General features: G+C 52.7%; 1 long non-coding RNA gene across 1 annotated transcript; it reads left to right on the top strand.

Annotated features, from left to right (window-relative positions):
• Positions 1 to 4,589: 4,589 nt before the first annotated feature.
• On the top strand, positions 4,590 to 7,071 carry LOC134428233 (uncharacterized). The gene is made up of 4 exons (XR_010030348.1): positions 4,590 to 4,856; positions 6,117 to 6,206; positions 6,354 to 6,453; positions 6,534 to 7,071. It is a non-coding gene; the product is annotated as an uncharacterized LOC134428233 (long non-coding RNA).
• Positions 7,072 to 7,910: the final 839 nt, after the last annotated feature.

Below are 7,910 nucleotides of genomic sequence, written 5' to 3'. Positions count from 1 at the left end.
CATCTGGTGGGGCTGGAGGGGAATTGTGCCAGCCCAGGAGCCTGAGGAACGTGTGGCACATTGCTCTGCTGCCTCTCAGGCTGCCCTGAGCTCGTTGTTTTCCGTGAGCTCCTTCATCTCCTGCACTGGGGAGAGACTCAGGCCAGGGAACCGGGGCGTGTGGCAGTTCAGTGTCGCAGATATCTTTTCATGAAAAATCCGTTCCTTAGGATTGTTCCTCCTGAGAAGCTGAGAGGCCTCAGGAACAAAATGTAAACAATGGTTATCTGCTGCTGTGGAATGCAACAGGTGCATCTGGGATTAGCTCATGTTAGTTTGTTCGTAATTAATGGCCAATCACAGTCAGCTGGCTTGGACTCTCTGTCCGAGACAGAAGCTTTGTTATCATTCTTTGCTATTCTATTCTTAGCTAGCCTTCTGATGAAACCTTTTCTTCTATTCTTTTAGCATAGTTTTAATGTAATACATATCATAAAATAATAAATCAGCCTTCTGAAACATGGAGTCAGATCCTCATCTCTCCCCTCAACCTGAGACCCCTGTGAACACGGTCACAGTTCCATTCCATGCCAGGACATTTCCATGCCCCCCATGGCAGTGCCCAGCTGCAGTTCCATTCCATGCCAGGACATTTCCATGCCCAGCTGCAGTTCCATTCCATGCCAGGACATTTCCATGCCCCCCATGGCAGTGCCCAGCTCAGGGCAGCCCCTCACTCCGGGCTGCTGCAGCACCCACATCCCCGGGGGCAGCCAGCAGCAGCAGCAGCAGGGACATTCCTGTGGAGATGGGACGTTTGTGCTCAGGAAGGCCTGAAAAAAGCCCGGGACAAAGGGGGGAAGTGCTGGTGGCTGTGTCTGGAGTTATCTTGCTGCTGCACTTGCGGGGGCCGCTGAGTGACAGCGCTGCTGAGAGGGGCAGGAAACACTCATCTCCTCATCTGCCCTGCTCCCTTCCTGCCCTGCCCTGCTCTGCTGGGGGGGCACAGAGCCCTGAGCCCCCCCGGGGCTGCCCAGCATCGGGGGGCACTGCTGGGGAACACTGGGCCAGCACATCCTGAATCCCCTGAGCCCAAACCCCAAAAACAGTGGGATTGTGCCCTGTGGTGGCATCGGTGCCTTGTACCCAAAGCAGGTTGTTCCAGCAGGTGGGGAACTTGGGAAACAGCCCCAAAACAGCCCCATTCCACTGTTTCTTCCCTCTGTTGGTCCATTTGAATTCTCTGATTTGGCTCCCCAGCAAGGGAGGGGAGATGTGGGGTGGGAAAGGCAGAGAATTTTTGGTGGGATTTCTCTGGTTTGGCTCCTCAGCAAGCTGTGGGGTGGCAGCAGGGCTGGGAAAGGCAGGGAATTTTTGGTGGGAATTCTCTGGTTTGGCTCCCCAGCAAGGGAGGGAAGCTGTGGGGCGACAGCATGAATGGGAAAGGCAGGGAATTCCTGGTGGGAAAGGCAGGGAATTCCTGGTGGGAGTTCTCTGATTTGGCTCCCCAGCAAGCTGTGGGGTGGGAAAGGCAGGGAATTCCTGGGCCAGGGGACACAGCAGCCTGGCCATGCAGGAAGCCAGCAGAAAATGCAGCTGGGGATGCCCCAGCAGAGCCCTAGCTCAGGGTGCAGGGCCATTGTGCGCTCTGCCCTCGAATGGGAAGTGAAAGAGGAGCACTGAAAGGATGTTTGGCTTAACCCTGTCTGCTTTGGAGTATCCTGTGATGAAATGTTGCTTTACAGCTTCTTCCAGAGCCTGCCCTGCCCTGGATGCCAGCATTGCACCTGGGGCTGCAGCAGGAACAAAGGGATCTGTCTGCCCTCCCTTCAGGAGTGGAAGAATCCCACTGATATTTTGGAATCTCGCTGATATTTTGGAATCTCGCTGATATTTTGGGTTGGGAGGACTAAGGACTCGTTTTTCCATCGTGGAAAAAAAAAATAAAAGTGGTTTTCTTTTTGCTAATAATGTTTAGCACTTCTCCAGCCAAAAGCAGCCCCAGAGGAGCTGGCTGGACTGAGCTCTGGCTTCTCCTGCTCAGGGATGCCCAGTCTGGGGTAACAGGCTCTCAGTGGGATGGGAATGGGGATTTCTCCTGTCTGTGTGCTCAGAGCTGTGCACAAACCCCAGGTCCTGCCCTGGAGACCCAGAGGAAGGGGTTTATACAGAACAAGCATGACAGGAATCTGGTTTATCAGCAGAGCTGCCAGGCTGTGCTGGAGTTTGAGGTGCATTTCAGCTTCTTTCCAACATGGGGGTTTTACAGCTGACAGGGATTTCAGGGGCTCCTTTTTGGGGGGCTGCAGCCAGGCCCTGTTCTCAGGCAGCAAAAACACCTGAGAGAATCCACTTTTGCTGGAGAATCCACTTTTCAGGTTCTCCTTTAATTATTTGCAGCCCCAGAGGCTTCCACGGTGACTCACGGTTTGGAAAATGTGGGTGGTGTGTTTTCAGTGGCTTCCGGATGTCACGGAGGTGCCACAGCCCCGACCTGAAACGGAGACACATTCCTGGAGCACAAACAGCCCCGAATCCCTCTGTGGCCAGAGAGGGGCTCTGATTTCCCCCACTGCCCCCACATCCTGCGTGGAAACGCCTCTCTCCGGGCTGGTGGCAGCTCCCCGTGATGGAAATGTCACAAAGCTGCTCCAGCCCCCCGTGCTGAGCAGCTCTGCACACCAACAACAGCCTTTGCTGGGGCCAAGTTCCTAAAGCCCAGCAAAAACAGGGCTTTGGCGTGGAAATGCTGAGATGACATTAATGGCAGCGTCCTGAACGCAGCTCTAATTAAAGAGAGGAAGGAGAACTGAGGCAGGATGTCCTGTTTGGCTGCCCAGGATGGAAAGCTTGTCACAAATAAAGTGCATTCTCGTGCTTTGTCTCTGTCCCTCTGCACGAGGCTTTCCCAGATTCTGCAAATGTTCGTTTTCTTATCTCTGCTGTGCTCTTGTTTCTTTGCTTTTCAAAGAGCTCCTGACAAGGGTGGGTTTTTGTTCTCTCTCTGCCCACCGAGCTCTCCAGCTCACCCACCAAATAAATGTCATCTCAAACACCAAGTGAATGTGCTTTTTTATCCCTTGAACAAAATCACTGGGGCACAATTGGCTCTGTGCAAAGAAATTTCCCTATTAACACAGCAGAACAAGCTCTGGCAAGTGAGCAGGGACAGGCAAATCCAAGCTGGGAGTGAGATGGCAAATGTTTCCTTTGGAAAACAGGCTTTGGTGACCTGGGCTGTGTCACAACCAATCTCTGAGCTGCTTCCTACGGGAGAGAAGTAAATCAAAATCAAAACAGAGCAGAGAAGGAAAGGAAAGAAAAGGAACTGAGAAATAACAGGCCAGTGATTTCGCTCAGTGTGCCACAGGAATCCTGATCCAACCAATTTTTGTGCTCATTTGGAGCCTGCTGGGTGCTGCTGGCTCTGTAGCTGGGACTAATCCCAGCAAAGCCCAGGTTTAGGGCTGACACTCGAGCTCAAAGCACCGTGCCAGCAGCGCTGTCCTGCAAATCCAGGATTACAAACCTGGAGTGTTTATGGAAAATAGGATGATCCAGGCTGAACCCTTCGTGTGTGCAGCAGGAGGAGCAGGGCACGTCAGGGTCCTGCCCCAATGGCTCCCTTTGTGGCTGATCCAGATGTTATCTCCCCTGCTGGGACCCTTGCCTGGCTGATCCAGATGTTATCTGTGCTGCTGGGACCCTGCTCTGGCTGATCCAGATGTTATCTGTGCTGCTGAGACCGTGCCCTGGCTGATCCAGATGTTGTCTCCCCAGCAGGAACACCAGCCCTGGGCTGCCCTGCCCATTTCCACAGAGCACAGACCCTCTCTGGGCTGCTGCCAGCTCCAGGGCTGCTCTGGGTCTCTATGAATAAAGCAGCTGAAGGCTCCCCAGCGGGCTGGCACAGCCTCCAGCAGCAGCCCTGAGCCCTGGGGGTCCCACAGGAGCAGAAGGAAAATGTTCTTTTGCTGTAAATTCGAGTTGGGTCATTCCAGTGTTCCTTCTGGACAGGTTTATCCTCTTTGCTGGGATATTTGGGGCAGCAATCCCAATGTCTGCTCAGCCCTTTCTGGGACTGGTTCTGCTGCTTCTGGTGGGTAAATCAAGGCCTGGGGAGGCAATGAGCTTATTCCAGCCCCACAGGGCACTTGGCAGCCCTGCAGGTGCAGTGGGCTCGCAGCCCCAGCTCTGCCACCATCCCTGGCCTTGCACAAGCGCTCAGAACCCTGTCACAATCTGCTTTCCATTGGGAAGAACCTGCCTGGAGCCTCTGCAGACCTCTGGAACCCCAAACCTGGCGTTGTGACCCTGCTGAACCCAACCTTTCCATGAGGGGAACAAAATCCCTGCTGCTCCCAGCCCCTCACAGCCAGCTGGCCTTGGTGCCCTCCCTGCACTCCTGAGGAGCTGGGCACACACGTCCTGCCTTGTCCCCACCCCGGGGACCGTCCCCAGCCTGGCAGCGCCGCGGGAGCTGCTGCTGTGCCAGGCACTGGGGGAAAGTTGAGGCTCCTCATTCCTGCAGTTAATGAATTACCTCGGTGCACCGAGGCAGGAGGAGGTGCAGCCCCTGCACGCTGGGAGCTCCAGGGGAGCGGGAATGAGGTTGGGAATCCACGGGGACGGCAGATTCCCCGTGCTCAGTGGGATCCTGCCTTTGTCCCACTGCTGTTCTGCTCCCACCCGGGCTGGATGTGGGGATGGGCTCCCAGCTGGGCTCCCTCGTGTAACAGAGCCATGAGCAGGGCCTGGAACCTCACTCAGGCTCCAGCTGCAGTCTCAGGTTTTGGTTGTTCATTGCTGCCCCGAGATGTGCAGGATGTCTCTGCTCCTGAGGAACGAGTCTGGACTCTTCACTTTTCGGTCTTGAGGTTGTATATTTGCTTGTCTTGGAAATCTGGCTTGCATGGGGGAAAAATACAGAGAAAAATAGTCTGTGGATATTTAACGCCCACTAAATGGAGAGTAGTGCTGAGGACTGAAACGGTTTGGGTGAGACCATGGAGATGAGACCACACAGAAAATGGTTTGATGCTTGGTCAAGCCGCTGAGAGCTCAGTGCACTTCCCCTGCCCAGAGAAGCTGGGAGAGGCTTTGTGGTGTGCAGTAAAAGGACCAAAATGGGGCCAGTGTGAGGTGCTGAATCAATGCACACACATCTATAAATGAGATTTTGGGTGAGCAAGGCAAGGGGATCCTCTCAATCCCACCTCATCCAGCCCAGCAGCATGGGCAGCACTGGGGAGGGACAGTGAGGAAAATGTCAGATATTGCTCAGCACCACCCAGGGCCTGTCCCTGGTGGGCAGGAGCTGCTGACAGGTCTGGGTGTTGCCCTGCACCTGGGATAAGAAGCGGGGAGCAGCCGCTGGAGGAGCCTTTGCTCAGGAAAAACCCTTCATGGCTCTGTTTGTGCAGGCAGCTCTCAAGGCTCAGACCTTTATTCTTTCAGGCTTTTAAACTAAAGGTCATTTTTCTCTTCCCTTCCAGAGCTGGGGGTGGGGGGCAAAAAAAAAAAAAAAGAGAGAAAAAAAAAAGTGAATTCCTCTTGACGCAGATCCCCTTCCCCTCTGGATGGGAGTTCAATTGTTCTTGCAAGCAAACTCCAAATCTGCCCCTCGCATTCACTTCCTTTTTCCTGCCCGAAAGGAAACAGAGATTTCTGACTGTGTGAACTGGTCCTTTATTTAAGGATACAAGAAAATAGCCAAATGCTAATTCAGTGTGGATCTATGCACTTTAGCATGCGGCCAGGCAGAACAAAAGAAAGAGAAACATGTCCCCGCCCTTCCCAGCTGAATTGTAAACTGCCCACTGGTTTCAGCATAATGGGTATTTATGAAAGTTATCCTAAAACATTCACTCGAGTCCAATGCAAACCCAGAGCCCTCAGCCAGGAAGTTTTTAGCTACCAAAAATAATCACCAGTGCCTGGTTAATATTTTTAACGACCGCGCGTTCTTGGGAATTTCCTCTTCCCTCCGTGGAGATAAGTGATTAAACAAAATAAAGGCAGTGGCCATTTTGACAGACTGGGACGTGTCAGAGAGGAGAAATATCAACAGCTCTTTAAAAAAAAAAAAAAATCTTTTTCCTAAGTCCTGACTTCTGCATTCACTGTCTGCCTTTTAGGCTGAATTCCACTTCTCTCTCATGCTCTGAAATCCAGCGGAGTCAGCAGAAAAGCCATGGAAGTTTCCTGGGTAGGACTTTTAAGCCAAGGTATTAAACCCATTAATGGGACACGCTTATCTCTTCCACGCATTATTAATTTTATAAAAAGGCTGTGGAGCTCTGTTCAGCTGGGGCTCACTTGGCTGGATCATTTGTGTGCAACACCAATAATGTAACGTCCTGTCCATTCTTCAGGTCCTCTCCATGGAGAGCTCCTCTGGGCTTTGTCCCACACAACCAGACCAGAACCAGCCCTTTGAGTGCATTTTTCCCATGCACAGAGTATTTTTTCAAGGTAGAAAATGTTTTAATCAGTCGCAGGTGTTTTGTTTTGTGACTAGGAAGGTTTAAAATGTCAATTTTTGTCGTCTACAGTGAGCAGCGAGAGTTGCTGGGAAGGAGATGGTTGGCTGCAGGCCGGGAAGAGGAAGAGGAGGGCTCAGCCTTCAGGACTCTGCTGAGGATGGAATAGCCCAGAAGTCACCTTTCCAAGGACACGGAGGGATAGGATAAGGAGGGATAGCTTTAAATTGAAGGAATGTAGATTTTTGTTAGATTTTAGGAAGAAATTCCTCCCTGTGGCTGCCCCTGGATCCCTGGAAGTGCCCAAGGCCAGGCTGGACGGGGCTTGGAGCCACCTGGGCCAGTGGAAGGTGTCTCTGCCATGGCAGGGGTGGAATGAGATGAGTTTTAACATCCTTTCCAACCCAGATCAGTCTGGGATTCCATGAAATCAATGTCAGGTCTGTGGGAGTCCTTACCTGATCCATAATTTGCTGTTACTTTTGGCAGAGAATTCAAAATGCGTGCTTTGGATCTTTGCTGAAAGCAAGGCTCTGCATTTAGGATTTGGGCTCTGTTGTCAAATAATGGCAAAAATAAATTAATGGTTGTCAATACACCCACAGGGGTGTTTCTGGTGAGGCTCTGGCACAGGCTGCCAGAGAAGTTGTGGATGGAAGTGTCCAATTCCAGGCTGGAAGGGGCTCTGAGCAACCTGGGACAGTAGAAGTGTCTCTGCCCAAGGCAGGGGGTTGGAAATCTTTAAGATCTTTCCAATCCAGACCATTCTGTGAATAAGCCTCCACAGAGCACAGCAAATGACATATCTGATATCCTCTGATCACACCTCCAGCCCTGAGCTGCAGTTTCTTTCTCCCCCAGCCTTTGCTGCCCGTGTTCAAGACTTGCACAATACTAAATTTCTGCTCCCTCACTTTCTCCTCTTCTCTTACCAGGCTTCCCTTGGGCTGTCTGTCAGGAGAGAGGGGTGGCTGAGCCTCAGAGTGCACAAGGAGCATCCCAGAGGTTGTGAGGGTCACTCTGCCCACCTGGGTCCTACGCTGGTGCCCCAGTCTCAGATCTCAGATTTAATCCCTTCCATTCACGTGGCCCCTGCTGACTGCTCAGGGCTCCAAACCTGGGTTTTCCACACGTCCCATTTCACTCCTGCAGTCAGTGTGGGCTCAGGGGGGTGGGTGATAGGATTTGCAGCAGGATTTTGGAACAGGGTGGTGTCCCCGTGGTGTCCTCTGTGACCTGCTCTCATCCCAGGACAGATGGCACAGCGCCAGGCAGGGCTGCTGCAGATGGTGAAACTGGGGTGTGGAGTTTTAGGGAGAGCTCTGGGGCTGTTCAGCACTGCAGGGCTGGATCTGTGTGTGTGCTGATGGTGGGGAGAGGTCTCAGCCCTGGCTCTGACATCCCTCATCCCACAGGTGGCACAAGCCACCCCTGAGCCTTTCCACGGGG

This window comes from Melospiza melodia, chromosome 22 (assembly GCF_035770615.1).
Source record: "Melospiza melodia melodia isolate bMelMel2 chromosome 22, bMelMel2.pri, whole genome shotgun sequence".
Classification (NCBI taxonomy): domain Eukaryota; kingdom Metazoa; phylum Chordata; class Aves; order Passeriformes; family Passerellidae; genus Melospiza; species Melospiza melodia.
The sequence above is the reverse complement of the archived record's forward strand: the minus strand, read 5'-3'. Positions and strand labels throughout refer to the sequence as shown.